At 48.2% G+C, this 16112-nt stretch overlaps 1 long non-coding RNA gene across 1 annotated transcript; it reads left to right on the top strand.

Annotated features, from left to right (window-relative positions):
* Positions 1 to 8511: 8511 nt before the first annotated feature.
* On the top strand, positions 8512 to 12726 carry LOC112546501 (uncharacterized). Its single transcript, XR_003090197.2, has 2 exons — positions 8512 to 8697; positions 12497 to 12726. It is a non-coding gene; the product is annotated as an uncharacterized LOC112546501 (long non-coding RNA).
* Positions 12727 to 16112: the final 3386 nt, after the last annotated feature.

The following is a 16112-nucleotide window of genomic DNA, read 5'->3' as shown; positions in this document are numbered from 1 at the left end:
AGGCCGTCTTCAAAAGAGAGCATCCAGACTCGCTGGGTGCTCTCTTTCGAAAAAGCGGATTGCTCTTTCGAAAGATCCGCCTGCAGTCTAGACGCGATCTTTCGAAAGAGGCTCTTTCGAAAGATGCTTTCGAAAGAGCCTCTTTCGAAAGAAGCCTGCAGTCTAGACATAGCCAGAGACTTTAAGGTCAGAAGGAGCCATGTTTGCTTCAGTCCCTGCCTTTTTAGGTGTTCAACTCTTCACTGCAGGTGTAACTCACATGCCTACTGGATGTGGTTCACTGTCACATGCCATGGCCCTTAAACCACTTACAGAGCATGAGAGAATGTGTTTGTTCTACACCCTGCTCTCAAAAGTCAGCTGCTGCATCGAGGCTCATACACTAAGCTCTAGGGATGTGTCTAGACTACAGGGTTTTGTTGACAAAAGTGGACTTTTGTTGACAAAACTATACCTGCGTCTACACTGCCGCTGAGTTCTGGTGACATAACGTCGACAGAACTCAGCAGTTTTGTCGACGGCTGTAAACCTCATTCTATGAGGAATAACATCTTTTGTCAACAGAGTTCTGTCGACAGAAGGCATTATTACATCTACACTGCCCTTTGCGTCTATACTGTCATGTCGACAAAGCGGCTTGCTTTGTCGACAGAACTGGCTGCAGTCTAGATGCTCTTTGTCGACAGAAGCTTTGTCAACAATATCTGTCGACAAAACTTCTGTTGACAAAAGCCTATAGTCTATACATACCCTAGAAGTCCCAGGTTCAGTTCTACCTGTTAGCATTACAGAGGGGCATTGTATCTGTGTGTTTCTGGGCTTGTCTACGTGAACTAAGTGCACAATGTCTCCACATGTACCCTGTTGTTACTCACTCAGCGTTCCCTGCAAATGAATCTAGTACCATTACAAAGCAGGTTGATTAAAGCGCCGTAGGGAGCTTTCAGTGCACAGCAGCAGGGTCCACACAGACACAAAGAGCTGGTAACGGCAAGTTGGATTTACACACAAACTTGCCACCACCCAAGTGTTTCAACAAGCCCCCTGTTCTTCCACTCTACAGAACCACTTGAATATCTTACGGAGCTGTATAAGGCTCTGGGCCTGTGAGCTGCTGTCTGCAAATCCCAGTTGTATTTAGCAATGGCCACCATCCCTTAGCAGCCTCTTGAGGCCCAGCATGGCCCTGAAGGCTCACCTCTGAGGCTTCTACTTGGGCTCAGTAATAAACCAGTCACGTCCAGAGTCCTCACACAATAGCTCCCTTCTCCTGAGGTCTCATGTGTTTAGTTTGCACAGCTTCCCCCAGAAGAGCTCCCTCTTTGGTTCTTCCCAGCCTTACTGCTTTGGAAGGGGAGGGGGAGATTTTACTCCTGGCCTTCCTGGCCCCTAGACGCTCCCCTCAGGCTCAGGAATCATCCGAGCCCTCCTACTGAGACTGGGGTACTATGTCTGCCCACTCCCTCCTTGGCACAGAGGGCCTACAGCTCCTTTGGTGGGCTGTGTTCATTACTTCAGGCCCGCGGCGCTGTCTGCTTCAGCAGGGGCCCCTCTCCAGTGTGTCCCCAGCCTCCGAGGGTTCAGCAGGCAGCCTTCTCCTGCAGGTATCTCGCTCCAGTCAAAGGGATGGGGCAGCATAGACACAGCCCTTGTTCCTAGCTTTGACGGAGCAGTGGAGAAGGGAGCCTTACCTCACCCTCGCTACAAGACTCCTGGATCCGGGCCCAGTAAGAAATAGCAGCACAGGTTTTCCCTCAAACAGACTATTCCCTCGGAGTTGGCTTCCTCTCTTTGCCCATATCTACCTTTGTGATTTCCCTAGACCACTGGGTCCCAAACCAGAGGCCTTATCACAGGAGTGAAGTAACCCTGAGGCCCGAAAACCCTAAAGGGGACTGCCTCCCCACCTACCCTCCTCAAAAACATACCTTAAAGAACCCAAGATGCTCCGGGCATCTCTCCTTCTCAGGAAACTGGGCACAAGCAAAGAAATCAGGGGCTGAGTATGTATGTTGGCAGTGATGCCGTATGAGTGGAATATTTTGGCCACAAAACAAAGGCAGCAGCGTTAATCCCTCCCTGTTTCTTTTTTTAAAGGCAACTGAGGCACAAAAGAGTCGCCCAGGAAGTCAGTATCCAAACCCAGACTGAAAGTCGGGAGGGGCTGGCTCTCAGTCCCCATGGAGGGTGTGGAAAATCCCAGACCCATCGAGACAGAACAAGACCCATCTACAAGTGTCTAAACCATGGGTTCTCAAACTGGGGGGCGTGAAGAAATTCCAGGGGGGGTGCGAGGTGAGTCAGCCCCCTCCCCTCCGGTCAATCTGCCCCCCAAGAAAGAACCCGGTCCGTCTATCCGCTCAGGCATCCGCTCAACAAGTTTTGCTTCTGTATTTTTGGGGAGGGGAATGAGGGTTTCTCAAAAATCAAAAAGGGGGCGTGATGCCGAAAAGTTTGGGAACCACTGACTCAACACCATCCCCAGACGGTGAGATCAGCAGCCAGAAAACAGATGAAATGGGGAATTCCCAACCACAACCACCCCAGGCGATCACGACAGGACCTCAGGTCTGGACAGTATCACATGACAAAACAATCAGGACACATGTTTCCATGAGAGGTGGACCCATCACCTGTTTAAGGCCAGAGGGAAATTCAATGGTGAGACTCCAGAGACCCCAGAAACGTGGGGGCCCCCTGCTTGGGTCGGGATGCCGAGAAAAAGACTTTGGTTACCTCCTGGCACTGGGCTAAATCTGCTATCTCTGATACCAGTGTAAACCCAGGCAGTCAGCGGGTGTGCACCAGTATCCTCAGGCCCCAGCCTACTCCGGTATCCCCCCTGGGAAATCAGTGTTTGTTGGGGAGATGGTGTGAGGAAATTATCCCCTCAGGCTGAAGAACCCCAGGGAAGCCAACCTATGGGAAGGGGGAGGCAGCTTGTGTCCAATAACCCTGTGATCTCTGAGGCCTTAAGGCCCTCTCTTTTCACTGGGGTAGGACTGGAGGTTCAGCGCTTCGGTTCCTCTGCCCCCTGCTCTTCCTCCCGCTCCTCAAGGCTCTCGGCTTGGAGCCAAGCCTTGGTAGCCCTGTTGTGCATGCCCCCATCCTCCCTCCTTTCTCACTCTGCAGCTTCGGCAGCAGGGCTGACAGGCTTGCCGGCCCCCGGGCAAGGTGTGGGGGATTGGGTGGCACCGAACTCCTGGAAGGGCCCGGGCTTCAGGTGGAAAGGGCAGGGCTAGGAGCAGTCCTCAGCACCGCCCAGGGTGTACCACGCCCCCTCCGCCCTCCAGCCAGCAAACAGAGTCGCCCACGGGACTCCAGCGATGATTTTAAGGGCCAGGCCTCTGGCTGTGGCCACTGCCTCAGTAGGGTGGCAGCCGCCGGGGGTCCCAGGTCCTTTTGAATTGCCAGGCCTTGAGGCAGGTGCCCCCTTTCCCCCTGTTTGAGGCCCTTATCTTAACGGCACCATCTAGGCTTTCTCCCTACCTCTGGAGAAGGGGCCACACTGATCCCTTTCGGGCAGGAGCTGGCCTATGTTTTCAACCGGCAATACAGCTGCTCTGAGTCGGCTGTTCGGGCTGCCCGCTGAGACCAGGAGAGGGTTGAAGCCCCACAGTGGAGCAGGGGAGAAAGGCCTCAAGGAGAGTGGGATGAAATTTTTCACATAAAACACTTTTTTCGGTGAAAAGTGAAGATTTGGTAACATTGAAACATTCTGCAAATTCATGTCGATTTTGTCAAATAGTTCATTTTGGGGTGATGGGAATTAATTTTTTTTTTTAAATCATGACAACCAGCTTCTGCATTTTCTAAACTTCAGTTTGCCAGCTAGGGCTATTGTCAGCTAGGGCTGGTCTACACTTCAAAGGCGGAAGCGCCACATGGAGCCCGGGGTCACCTGGGGATCCAACTGACCCTGGGCTCTGTGTGACGCTGCCGCTTTGAGGAGCATCAGGCTCCCTGCAGCATTTCAAAGTGGCAGTGCTGCACTGAGCGCTGGGTCAGCTGAATCCCCAGGTGACCCCAGGCTCCACGTGCCTGCTGCTGCTTTGAAACGCCACGTGCAGCCTGGGGACAGTTGGCCCTGGGCTGCACGCAGCATTTCAAAGCGGCAGTGCAGTGCTGCCACTTAGAAGCACCCTTCTCTATTCCCCCCATGTTCTGCCTCTTTCTGATTAGAGGCAGCAAGGGGGAGGAAGTGAGTAGTTGACTAGTTCTTCCCATCCCTTATACGTTTGCCTGTACCTGCTTTTTGCTGTTGTTCTTTTCCTCTTGCAGACTTCTCTGGATAACAAAGAAACCTGTGAAAAGAGGCTCTTATATGGCACTTTTCATTAGTGAACATCAAAGCACATTACAAAGGAGGTTGTCTGCATTACTCCCATTTTATAGATGGAAAAACTGAGGCATATTGCAGTGCCCCAACAAGCCACTGGTAGAACTAGACTCAGAACCCAGAGTTTCTGAATCTCACTTCCCTGCACTTTCCACTAGGCTACACTGCATGTGGCTTCATGAGCTGCTCTTTTGGAGTGTAGCACTGTGTTCCATTCATCCAATCACTTTCTTATGTTCTTGAATGGTTTGTTGCACCACTAAAGCATCTTCCAAGCTGTGATATAAACCAGAGCCCAAGTGAAAAGTGCTTGGGACTAATTAGTTGACACATCAGCTTGCTCCTCTAGGGGAGATTTTAAAAAATGTTCTCTTTAAATTGTTTGATGATGGAATATTGCATTTTCAGTAAATAAAAAATGTTTATAATAGCTTTTTACTTTGCATGGCACATTTCAGTTTTTCACTGAGAACCTGAAAATATAGAAAAGCAGAAAAAATGTCTGCCAATAAAAAAGGAAAGAAAATGGAGGGCAAACAGGATATATTTATTTGGGGGGATTTTTCCACGTATAATTTCAATGAAATTACATATTTTGATTTTTGTTTAAAATGTCCATTGAGGAAAATTCCATTGGATTGTACACCCCACATGCTGGAAGAGTGGCCAAGGGAGAAACAAATGAATGCAGCAGAGGACACAGAGGCCAAAATTCTCAGAGAATTTAATGCTGTGAAGATCAGGACTTTAACAGGGTTCAAAAAAGAACTAATAAATGCATAGGTCCATCAATGGCTGCTAGCCAGGATGGGTAGGAATGATGTTCCTAGCCTCTATTTGTCAGGGGCTGGAAATGGGTGACAGAAAAGGGACCATGTGAGAATTCCCTGATCTCTTCACTCCCTCTGGGGTATCTTGCACTGGCCACTGTCGGCAGACAGGATACTGGGCTAGATAGACATTTGGTCTAACCCAGTACGGCTGTTCTTATGTTCTTATGAGAATTACCCCTACATTCATATTTAGTCACCTATTGGGGGAGGGTATTCTTGAAAAACTTAAGTAACTTAGGAACACGAGTCAATTTTTGTAAAAATGCTTTCAAGCAATGTATTCAACTTTATGGTTACAAGTGAATTTTTTTTTTTAATTTCACCTCTACAGCGGCAGAAAGGGATAGCGAAGTCCAGCAAATGCCAGTCCTTCCCGTTCCTGTGCTTACTCATAGCTCCTGCCGTCCACATGGCCACTGTCAGAGGGGAAGATCTGAATATGGTGGAGAATGCTTATAAGATTCTCTTCTTTGCTTTATCTCTGCCATGGCAGCCTTGTTTATAACAAGGAGCCCTAGAGCAAACACAGCAGTCTCAATTCAACCTTGAAAGCCGTATGGAGAGGTACTCTCGCCTACCTGGGCATACACATGGTACTCTCGGTGACCATCCAGGTTAAGTGGTGGTTACAACTATTTACTGGGATTTTGGGGTAGAGATTGTATCAAATATGCAGAGTAAGAATCCTGCCCAACAATATTTCACAGCCCCCAGAGTCCTATACATGCCGACATTCTGTCTCCATCTTGCACGGTTTCTCCATCTCACTCCATCTGGTGCCTCTCTTCTGCAGTGAGGCCACAGCCCCATCTGACCTTCAGCCGTGAAGATCCCATACCTTCTTTTTGCTGTTGCCCTTTTCCTCTTCCAGCCTGCTCCAGGTAAGACAGAAACCTGTGAAGAGCAGCATTTCTAATGGGTACTAACATCAGCTGTTCCACTTGGGGATCTATAGGACGTGGGGCTCAAACCTGTCTTGGCTCAGTGTCTAGCCCATGCCTGCTTTGTGAAGGGTTATTTAGTTATTGTCTGCCCAGTTCTGTGAAAATGCAAAGGGCTCCAGGCTTCGGTCCTATTTACTTACTCTAGCAAAAAAAATAATGCCTATGTAGTACACATGTCACTATAATAAACCTCTATTGTTGTATCTGAGGTTCTCCCTCTAGTTTTGGGGCAGCTCATTTAATTATCAACAGTGGAAAAGTAAATTTAAGTGCAGTGCGTCCCCAAGTAGATACACATCACACAATCCACCTCTCATTCCCATTTTATTTATTGGTATTGGTAAATATTTATCCAGCTGTAGCACACTGAGACCACGATGGAGCCTGATCTGCAGATTACGTATTAACTATGTTGATATAAGAAAGGCAAGCTAGCCCCATGGGTGACAACGATCAGGGTCAGGCCCCCCTTGGACAAACAGAAAGCTGAAATGAAGTTCTGCCCTGAGGAGTGGACGACCTAAGAAATAAATTGGAGTCATTCCTTTCAAATCAATGGAGTCTTGCTGATTTAAAACTGGTATTAAGGGAGAGATGAATCAGCACCACATATTAGTTTCATGCATTAAACTTACCCTTATTTCTGGGGGTGGGGGGCGAATATTGTTCTATGATTTCCATTCCAGTTCATTACGATTCTGAGGCTCAAAATATTGTAACTGAAGGAAGCCCCAGAAATGCCCACTTCTTTCAGGTATAAACTTAAGCCTCCGCTATTTTTCGATAGACAATACATTCTCACACCTTCTAGAAATTAAGTTCTGGTGTTGCCCACTCAGCAGTGATAATACCTGAAATTTATTCTGAAAACTAACCCCTCTAGACTAAAGGGATACCATGAAACAGCCTTCAATGGGGACAGAGGTGATTAAGGACAGAAAAATTCTCTCCTGCAGGAAATTCTCACATTTCAAAATCTGTTTTCATCCAAATTCAGGGGAAAAGTCAATTTTTTTATATTTTCACAGAAAGAAACTTCTGAAAAATATATTTATGATGAATAGAATAGAATAGAATAGAATAGAATAGAATAGAATAGAATAGAAACAAAATGAGACGGTCAAAATGAAAATGCTCCTTCAATTTCAAACTCTGCAGAAGTGTTTCTATTACAATCGACATATGAAACATTTTGATGAAACAGCATTTTCTAGTGGAAAGGGGTTCCCCTGAAACACATGTCCAGTCTCTCTGATTGGCAGACATAAATGAAAGTGTAAGCTTAAATCGATAGTTTTAACTTGAGGTTGTGCTGGGTGGTAGGACACACCCTCATTTCCAAAGACAACTTGTTAGCCAAGAAGCAACCAGATGACTAAGAGCTGCCAATGCAAGTTAGCTGTGAAAAAAGCTAATGCAGTCCTAAAATGCATCAGGTGAGGTATTTCCAGTAGAGAGACTAGGGAGAGGTACTGGTGAGAGGTGCACACACACACACACACACACACACACACAGTTGTTAAGTTTTTTCAGTACCTTATTTTTTACTGGTAGCCCATTTTTGGCACAATTTGCATGCATGATTGATCCCAGTCACATAAGACGATACATTTGCATCCTGGGATCTGCAAATCTGTGAGCCCGATGCATCTCAAGCCTTGCACCCCAGCTAGTCACGTGGGTTGCCTGCATCTTAATCCAGCCCCGCTCCCACCCCACCTCAATGCTGGGTCTAGTGGCACAGGCTGCGGTTTGGAAACAAGGTCAGCTCTTGAATCTGAGGAACAAGCTCTGCTCGTGGGGAGTAAATAGTGAAAAGAAAGGAGTTTCCTGGCTCATTCGCATCCTGTGGCCCAGATCACAAAGGCACAATGTGCACATGAGGCTTGGTTACACAACATACTCCCCTAGCATTCACCCAGTTGTCCCTCTACTTGGCTTTTGCCAGCAGAGAGCATGCTTGAATAGATTATGCAAATGAAGCATGACAAAATGTTAATCAGTGCTTCATTTGCATACTCTGCTGGCAAAAGCTGGCAGTGAAGAAGACATAGCCCTGGTGGCATGTGGAACCGGAGGCCTAGGTTGACATGCAACCAGAACTGCTTTCAATTCCACCCCTGGACACATTCCACACAAAGTGTCACCCCCCTTCCCCATTCTAAATCTACTCTCCTTTTCTCGCTGGAGTCACCGACTGTCTCATTATCAGAGCCCCTGGGGCGCCCACAGCATGCCCGGTGCGGCTGCACTGCCTGGATAGAGAAGGACCGTCACCTCCAGTTCATACGTGTGACACTCTGGGTGATTGTTCAGGGCAAGTGATGTGTGCAGCTGGTTGCAGGGATTTCTGGCAGCCGTCAGCACCAGGTGCACCGGGGGCCCCATGGGTCAACACTTCCCAAGCCACAGAGCTCTATAAATACCGGGGCTCTCTGTTTCCTAGTGGCAAACAGCCTCCCGCCCGCTTGGCCTGGCACCTCTTCTCCACAGTAACACTGAGATCCCAGCCGAGCTCCCGCCATGAGAAGCCTCTGCCTGCTCCTTGTTCTTCTCCTCCTCCTCTTCCACGCTGCTCCAGGTGAGAGGCAAAGTAACCAGCAGGGATTATTTTTACAATGGAGGTTTTATGTTGTGGTGGCAGTGAGACGCCCCCAACTGGGAATCGGGGCCCCATCGTGCAAGGCACCATGCATGCATCATAAGAGGGCCGCAGCACGAGGGAGCAGTGAGAGGATAACACAGGACAGCTGTGTCACTGAAGCTCTGCTGGCTTGAGAACTAGCCTGCAAGTTCAGACTGTGTGATCTCTGACCAGAACTTGGGAGCGTGTTTTCCAGGCAGATTTAGGCACCCAGATAAGTCACCTAATTTTTGATGGGTGCCACGGCTCCAAAATGCTAGACACATCAGGAGGATTGCACCCAATTCTGGCCCCCACTCACTGTTACAGAAGGGATGGGAATACATTGGAGAGAGTGTTGATGAGGGGGCTGGAGCACATGACTTATAAGGAGAGGCTGAGGGATTTGGGTTTGTTTAGTCTGCAGAAGAGAAGAGTGAGGGAGGATTTGAGAGCAGCCTTCAACTTCCTGAAGGGAGGTTCCAAAGAGGATGGAGAGAGGCTGTTCTCAGTGATGACAGATGGCAGAACAAGGAGCAAAATGCTATTTCCCTAGGAGGGTGGTGAAGCACTAGAATGGGTTCCCTAGGGAGGTGGTGGAATCTCCATCCCGAGAAGTTTTTAAGTCCCGGCTTGACAAAGCCCTGGCTGGGTTGATTGAGTTGGGGTTGGTCCTGCTTTGGGCAGGGGGTTGGACTCGATTCCTGAGGCCTCTTCCAACCCTACAATTCTACAAAAATGCTTATTTAAAACATCCAGGTTTGAACAGTTCAACCGTTGCCTCTGGACTACACTCTCCCTCTCTATACTCTCTCTCCCTCACTGCTCACCTGGCTGCTCTGTGCTGGGAAGATGCAAACCGCTGTACAATTCTAAGCGCTGTTCTGTCATACAGCCCAAGGAGCGCAACTGTGCTCAGGGGCCGTCCTGCAGCGACAGAGCCAGACACACACAGCCCAAGGAGCACAAGTTGTGTTCAGGGGCCATCCTGCAGCGACAGAGCCAGACACACACAGCCCAAGGAGCACAAGCTGTGTTCAGGGGCCATCCTGCAGCGACAGAGCCAGACACACACAGCCCAAGGAGCACAAGTTGTGTTCAGGGGCCGTCCTGCAGTGAGAAAGCCAGACACACACAGCCCAAGGAGCACAAGTTGTGTTCAGGGGCCGTCCTGCAGTGAGAAAGCCAGACACACACAGCCCAAGGAGCACAAGTTGTGTTCAGGGGCCGTCCTGCAGTGAGAAAGCCAGACACACACAGCCCAAGGAGCACAGACCCTGTGGTGAGGAGCAGACCTGCAGTGACCAGAAAGCCAAAGGGGTCAGAGAAGCAACACAAGGAGCTGGAGTCTGGCAATGCAACACAGACTGCAGCTGGGTGTAGTGAGCAGCTGGGACCAGCAAAGTGAGGGGAGAGGCTCTGGGCAGGGAGACACCACCAGCCAAGAGGCCCTGCAGGCCAGACTTGGAGAGGGATTGTAACTCCAGCTGGGAGAGGGGTCCTGCTACCTAGAGCCGGAAGGCATGTAGTCACTGCCAGAGCAAGCGTGTCCAACCTGCAGCCCCCCCTGCAGCACAACCAGGGCCTGAGAAAGAGCCCCGGGGCCTATAAAGAACAGACTGTGAACTGTCCTTACACTCTGCAGTCTGCTGTTTGTGATGTCCCCATGCTACAGAGCAGGACTGCATGTTCTCATTTAAACTTTCTTGTTTTTCCTTATTCTTTTCTTTTTAATCAGTTGCTGTTTAATAAATTGTATTTGCTTTGAACTGTATGAAATGATCACTGGGTCAAGAAAGCATCCAGTGTGAAGAGAGCACCCCGGAGTGGGGACACCCTAGCCCCTACCCAAATGACTTCAAGGATGGAGATTAAGCCCCAGAAAACCTAGGCCCAGACTTGTTGGGATTTCTAGGACTGTGCTACTCCAGGAGAGTGGAAGGGGAGCCCTGAGGTTCAGGGAGGCCTTTAGGTAAAAGAAGTGGGACTGGGGACTAAGATCATTTCACTGGTCGATTTCACCGGGGTGGTATAGAAGCCAGGAAAGCTCCCCACAATAGCGGGACCACTCCCCCGCTTACATTTAGGCGATGTCTGGACTACGTTTTATTTTCAAAAGAGGATATGCAAATTCTGTGGGAATTTGCATATCTTCTTCTGATCTCACTTTTGAAGGAGGAGCTTTTGAAAGTAAAAGTAGTCTGGACAATGTTTTTTGGGGGGAAAAAACCCCTTTTTTGAAAAAACGCTCGCCCTTAAAAAATGAGGTTTACATGGAACGAGGAGTAACGGTAGTTCGGAATAGGAAGCCTAATCCGACTACCTAGTCCGTGCCGTGTTTAGCCGCGGACATTTAAAAATGACGGCACCCGGCAATATATAAATGAAGCCCGGGAAATTCAAATCCTGGGCTTCATTTGCAACTCCGGTTGCCTACATTACCACCCGAGTTCGAACTAGGGTGGTAGTGTAGACATACCCTCTAAGAGTTAAGTAGTGATAGGAATAAGTAGCTAAACAACATTGTTTGCTTCTATCTTTTCTTTATTCTTTATTATTTTTACAATAAATGTGGCTTTTTGCCTTATCCCCCCCATAAGATCCTGCTTGCTTTTATTGGTATAACAAAACCACCATGGTCCTTGGTAAATTGTTCCAGTGGCTAATCACTACATCCATTAACAAATTATGCTTTATTTCTTTGGGTCTCCTATCATTTCTCTTGTTACCAAGCGAATGCATGAGAAACCCAGATCCCTCAGAAGATCATGCAAGCTGATTTTCAAACCAACCTCTGATTCCCCTGCCTTTAATAAGTGTAACCCTGACCCCGCTTACATAAGCATGTGATTATTTGTGTTATAGAAGCTCCTGGGAACGCTAATCATAGACCAGGAACAATGTTCCCTCTAATCTTTTCCATCCATGTGTGGATTACATTTTTATGTGCACCGAGGTATGGGTGAATGTGCACTACCAATGGAAACAAAATACCAGATTGTGTGCACCCTGCTAATCATCTGGGCTGCATGTGAATCTCTCCTGAGCACAAGTGCACATCTTACAGGGAACACTGAGCAGGAACCCACTCACCTGAGCACTGTATAGACACAGAAAACAAAGGCAGCCCTGTCCCAAAGAGCTTACAATCAGAGGGTACTTCTATACTTCTGGGAAATCAACACTGGGGCAATTGATCTTTCAGCATTTGATTTAGCGAGTCTCGTATAGACCCACTAAATCGAACACTAAGGGTGCCCTCATCTGTGCCAGTACTCCTTACCGGTGCGAGGAGTAAGGGGAGTTAACAGGAGCGTTTCTGCCATCAACCTCCCACTGTGAGGACAGTGCCAAAGCTCAATTTAAGGTAGGTCAACTACAGCTGCACTATTTAGGAAGCTGGAATTGCATACCTTAAGCCGACCTCTGGCTGTAGTGTAGACATGCCCTAAACATAAGACAAGAGATGAATACAGGCAAACAAGCTCTCTGTAGGTCTCATGGCAAAGGAGAGTTTTAAACAGGGCTTTATGCACTAAAGTTAGGTGCCTACATTCATTTTTAAGAGCTTAGAAGAAGTGCTGAGTGCCCAGAAGTCGTCAGTGGCAGGGATAGATACCCACTGAGAGACAGGCCAGTTTTCTTTCAGGACTTAGGAGCATTCCCTTAGTCGCCCTGCGTGTAAATTTGGACCACAGCTCATAGTTTCAGTGCAGCTCTGGTGACCTGCAAATCACTCCTTTTTCTCTTTGTGCAGGGTCGGGCCGTGTGCCAGCGCTTCCCTGTCTCCTCAAGGGCGGGATCTGTTTACCGGATATAGGCTTCTGTTCCTCTGGTCTAGCACTGCTACGTGGAACTTGCCCTCCTCTTTTAATATGCTGCTATTCATAGAGACCATGCTGACCTGAAGAAATGTGCAGTGGGGAAACTCCTGGCATGGAAAGAGAATACAACCTCTCCTTTCAATAAAGGCAGCTGTTTAAATCATATTGTTTAAATGACAAGAAGTGTGTGTGTCTGTGTCAGGTTGTCACTTTAAAAATAACAAGTAGTCCTGTGGCACTTTACAGACAAACCAAAATATAAAGTCATGAGCTTTTGTGGGTAAAACCCAGGAACTGGAGTGGAAATAACAGAAACCAAGATTTACACATATATAACAACAGAAGAAGTACCCGTCAAATGTAGCACCTCATAGTATCATAGATCACTGAACATGGAAGGGACCTTTAGAGGGCATTGAGTCCAGTCCCCTGTCCCCACAGCAGGACCAAGCACCATCTAGATCAGTGGTTCCCAAACTTTTTGGCATCACGCCCCCTTTTTGATTTTTTGAGAAACCCTCACGCCCCCTCCCTGCCCCCAGCAACAAAACTTGTTGAGCAAAAAAAAGAAAAAAGAATAGGAACTGACCTAACAAAAATAGCAAGGGGATTGCCGGGGGATGGGGGGGATGGGTTGCCTTCCACCCCCCTCCCTGGAATTCCTTCATGCCCTCCCAGGGGAACACACCCCCCAGTTTGGGAACCCATGATCTAGGTCATCCCTGACAAATGTCTATCTAACCTGCTCTTAAATATCTCCAGTGATGGAGATTCCACAACCTCCCTGGGCAATTTATTCCAGTGTTTAACCACCCCGACAGGAAGTTTTTCCCAATGTCCAACCTAAACCTCCCTTGCTGCACTTTAAGCCCATTGCTTCTTGTCCTGTCTTCAGAGGCCAAGGAGAACAATTTTTATCCCTCCTCCTTGTAACACTCTTTTAGATTCTTGAAAACTGCTCTCACGTCCCCTCTCAGGCTTCTCATTTCCAAACTAAACAAGCCCAGTTCTTTCAGTCTTCCCTCATAGCTCATGTTTTCTAGACCTTTAATCATTTTTGTTACTCTTCTCTGGACCTTCTCCAGTTACTCCATATCTTTCCTAAAATGTACACAATACTCCAGTTGAGACCTAATCTGCATAGAATACAGCAGCATGACAAATTCTCTTGTCTTGCTCACAACACTCTGTTCACGCAGACAGAATCACGTTAATGTGGCTGTGTTAATGAGGTTAATTAAGCAAGCTGGATGTGTCCTATACTTAGCTTTTGATGTGGAAATGCAGATGTTAAAGGCAGGAGAAATTGGCTTTGTAATGTGCCCACCTGTTAACGACTTTGTTCAAACCCAGGCTGAAGATGTCAAATCTGTAGATGAATTCCAGTTCTGCAGACTCTCCCTGTCATTGGAGTGTGTGTGTGTTTGTGTATGTGTGTTTAAAGGTTGTGTTAAATCACATTGTTGAAATGATGTGAATCTTGCTTTGGGTGGGTAAGGAAGTTTGTGTTTTTATTCATTATTCTCAGTTCCGATCAATTTCTAAGGTGACTGGGAACATTCAGGCAAAGGAGAGTGGGTTTAGTTCCAAGACCCATCTGTTACGGACCGGGCCGTGTCTGGGCACAGCTGAGGGCGTCCGCTCAGGGTGAATTGCTCAAATCCGGGGCTCCTTACAGCCCCCAGATTGGTGACCTCAACAGGCCACAAACCAGTCCCACAGAGCGCTTCAGCAGCCTGCCTAAAGCCTCCTGAGCAAAACCCCTCCAACATCCCAGCAATATCCGTGCCCCAGATGGCCCCGGGCCTATACACAGGTGGGGGGTCCTAACACCCAATCCCACCTAACCTGAACAAGTTGTGTCCGGTTCCAAGAAACCAGCCACAGATCCCTGGTCAATTTACCCTCTGGATCTTACCCACAAATCACTCTGGGCCAATCCTTTAGAATCTAAAACTAAAGGTTTATTTTCACAAGAAAGAAAAGCATGAGAGTAAGGTTGTTAAAGAATAGTACATTACATGCACCGAATCTCCCAGTCCTCGATGCAGGCTCTAGCAGAGATGTTACAGCTGCTGGTTTAAAATTTCTTATTGCACATCCTAAGCTCAGGATGGGTTCACAGGTCTTCTGGGCTCTTCGGTCCCTGCAATGCTGCCTCTGGGATGAAGTGCTGAGCTGAGAACAAAATGGCATCAACCACATGGCCTCTTTATACCTCCTTCCTGGCCTCTTCTAGTATGTAGCAGGTCACCTGGTCAGAGGCCAATCTCTATGTTCCCTGCTGGCTGCTCTCAGATGACAGCCCCCATTCTTTGGGTGTGTCCTTGGCCCATTGAGAGCCATTGTTCCACAGGGCCTCGGTAATTAGCATGTCCACAGGCTCGGCCCTGCCCAATGCTTAACCACATGCAGGGAAATCTTCAGTGTCCATACAAGTACATGCTAATAATTGCACACACAGACATTATACAAACACATGAACAGCATACATAGGATTATCAGATAATAAGCTTCTATTCAATACCTCACATGGCCCCCTTCTATACCAATTTTGGGGCCAACACCCCCACCTATGGGTGCATCAGTGATCTGGCTGTTCCATCCTCTGGCTGTGCAGCGGCATGGTTGCCAAGGTGCAGATACTTGGGTTTGAGCCTGGCTAATTCTCCATTGCTGTTCCCACAATTCCCAATTGCTGTATCCTCTGGCTGTTTCTGACAACTCACTTGCCCCCCTGTACTGGAACCTACCTGCAGCCCTGGATAGTCCTGAAGCTCAGAGTGCTGCAAGCTGAAAAGCACACCAGGTAACTAATGAACCTGACGGGGGCGAACTCCCAGGAGCATGGTTTTACCAGGCTCTCAGGGAAGAGCTGCCTCGGTGAGAATTAAAGCACGCACCTCTCCCTCAGCCATCCTTTCGTGCCGCAAGAGGGTCAATTGGGGTGTCTCAGGAGCAGCAAAGCCAGACTGGAGATGCCATGAGCTCTGTCACACACGGTTCATCCCTGACCCAACCTGAGCTGCCTTTTCTCACTTGCCCCCTGGCACTACAGGGACCCTAAGGGGCAAGAGGGTTGTTTGTGGGGCTCTGTTGGCATCTTCCATTCAAATTAAGCTAACCATTGGCCCCTGGCTCAGTTCTGTGTGACTGTGCCCCTACAACTCTTCTTTCAAGATCAACGGGAGTCATTTGAATATGCTAAATGGCAATTTGCACCAGTGTAGCCACGGTCACTGCAACCTGCTTGGGAAATAATAGTGAAAATTCTTCTTATGCAACAAGGAGGTGGTAACACTACTGCTGTGTCCCACACAGATTTCCTCACTTTCTGGCTATTGCAGAAGCTCAGTGCAAGAGATAGCTTTGTGCACACATGGACACAACTACACACTAGGGATGTTAGTGTATAGTCGTTTAAACAATTAATTGGTAAACCTGGGCTTATTGGTTAATCCAAGTGACCACACACACACACTCCTTGCTGCCTCTGTAGCAGAGGCAGGAGCATGGGGTGGCAGGTGAGAGCCGGTCTGCACGGGGAAC

The sequence above is a fragment of the Pelodiscus sinensis genome, chromosome 3 (assembly GCF_049634645.1).
Source record: "Pelodiscus sinensis isolate JC-2024 chromosome 3, ASM4963464v1, whole genome shotgun sequence".
Classification (NCBI taxonomy): Eukaryota; Metazoa; Chordata; order Testudines; family Trionychidae; genus Pelodiscus; species Pelodiscus sinensis.
Note: the sequence above shows the minus strand (reverse complement) of the source record. Positions and strands in the feature narration are given on the sequence as shown.